This window comes from Rhodamnia argentea, chromosome 8 (assembly GCF_020921035.1).
Source record: "Rhodamnia argentea isolate NSW1041297 chromosome 8, ASM2092103v1, whole genome shotgun sequence".
NCBI lineage: Eukaryota > Viridiplantae > Streptophyta > Magnoliopsida > Myrtales > Myrtaceae > Rhodamnia > Rhodamnia argentea.
Window position 1 is genome coordinate 26,431,657 of NC_063157.1, and position 2,483 is coordinate 26,434,139.

Sequence of the window (2,483 nt, forward strand, 5' to 3'; positions counted from 1 at the left end):
AGAGAGAAAGAAATGATGAGCTTTAAACAAAGACGCTACTAAGACCCGGGTCCTTCCCTTCAATTTCAGCCTGTACCTCCACGAATTTACCGGGCAATGCCACCGGGCAGCGACCGCCAGCCGCCCTCTTCTCCCCCGCGGCTTTGCTAGCTTCATATCCCCAAAATGACCCTGATTCAGATCGATATCTACGGGCTCTGCCGATAGAAAATGCCCCCGTCTTTGTCTATATTCGAATTTGAATTTTAAATGTCACACTTTTTTATTTTTATTTTTCCACAAGGAAAACGGAAATCGAGTCCAAAAGAATTTAAATCAATGCGTGGCATTTACGTGAATAGATAGGGACATGCGTGGGCATATTTGGAAGTCCGCTGAAAATTCGAAAGGGCAAAGACGTAAAGCTCCGAGAGCAAAAAGTAGCGCCACGTACAAAAAGTAGCCGTTCAGACAGACGAAATTACGGTTCTGCCCTCGCGCGTGATCCTCGGTCCCCGTGATGGCCCACGATCGAGGGGGAAGCTCGGGGATCGCGAATCCACGGCCGTTGATTGGCACATGGGCCAGGTGGGGCCGGGCCGGGGCAGTCACGGGATTTCGGGAAACGGGCAGGGGCGGGAAGGGCATTTCGCGCGAGGTGCGGTACGGGGATAAGAGATAAAGATGTCGGCTTGCTTCGTCCAGCTCGAAACTGGGCTTTTGGGGTTTTCTGGGAAGTGAAAAGACGTCGATGCCCTCGATCGCGACCGACGTCGACAGCAGTCCAACCCACTTACTTTTACAGGACGCCCTTTGGTGACGTGTCGAGTGCGGATTGGGTGTCGTCCTTGACAAAGTTTGGATTCCCTCTCTTCTAAGTTTTTTTTTTATTTTTTTTTATTTTTTTATCTTTGCCTTCTTCTTTGTTGGGCGGCGATCAAGTGACGAATTAAGAGGAGGGAATAATATTAATTATACAAGACTAGGAAAGGAATGTATTAACAGACACGTGCACAGCACGCAGTACTTTACCTTCATTCTTCATTTAAAATTTTATTAAGGAAAAATTCTCTCGTAAGAGCCTCAAATGCCCTCATTTTCTTAAATAAAGGTGAAGGGAAAGCTATGATAGCTTTTTTAGCCAGCGGCATATGTAGCGATCGGCCTTCTATAAGCAATTTAAAGAATCTAAGAAGCTTTGCTTCTTGTAATCGAACCGTAATGAATGCCTCCTTTCATTTGCTTGCCTCGTTCCAGCTAAGAATGCCCAACACTTATTATCTAGTGCTAGAAGCTAAACGCCATAAGCTCACCCTTTGAGCATCGCTTCCAGCGTAGGAGGCCGAGCATTTTGCAAAATCTCCTGGCTTGGGAGCCCCCTTCACCTTTAATCTTGAGTCGTACTTAAATAACTAAGTTCACCTCAAGTAAGCGGATTCTTCATAAGATGCTCTTTTAATTTCGTTTGTTGGTCGAACAAAGTTCTTGGGACCCGAGGATGAGAAATTGAATTCCCTGAGGCGGGTAACATTTTCGGGTCTTTCCATTTACCAAAGTATCTACCAAGATAAAAGATGATCGGAGAAAATGGTAAAAAACGTGGTTCATCGGATCTGTTTTCAAAGAGAAACCATTTGTAAAATTGTTGTTTCATCTTGTCACCCACGTCAAGGAAAGTTACATAAAGATAATAAAAAATTTACATTTAACTGATAAAAGTTACGATTAGTAAAGAAAACTTTCGAATCATAGTTTGCAAAAATTTACGCAGGTGGAAAGGAAAGTTGAGACAATTAGGTTTTATACAAAACAACAAGACAAAAGGCATTCGTTATGGACTTAGATTATTATTTTTGTGGATTATCATGAATCATAGGACCGCAAAGCTTACGACCACAAAAGGTAAATTACCGTTCAAAGAAAAGTTCCCAAAATACTATTATACAGATAAATACTATTAGCGAGGACAATTACGCGACAATCACGAAAAGTAATGACCCATTATGTAGTTTGCTAATGATAGGATAAAAGAAAGTAACTAGTAATTTAGGTAAATTAAATTTTACAAATCATAAGACCCGCAAAACTTACGATGACAAAATTAAAATTATGTCCATAACCAGAAGCTACGAAAATATATGTACCCATCGAGTTACTACTAGTGAGGAAATTATGAATGCCAAATGCAAGTTACAATCACGTGGTAGTTAATGAACGATAAGGAAATATACTACTAAATCCAATACATTGGTATCTTCTCTTTTTTTTTTTCGGAATATTACGAACGATAGGATCCAACTAGCCTACAATGACCATAAGGAAATTTTATCTTCTAAATAAAAGTTACCAAAGATACGTGACATGTAAATTACAAATGACAAAGAAAGTTGAAAATCTAAAAAAAAAGATCGAGATCAATTAGATTAAGGGTTAATACTACAAAAATTATGTCCACTACAAAAATAATGTACACTTGTGACAAATTTACTCCATACTAATTTTTT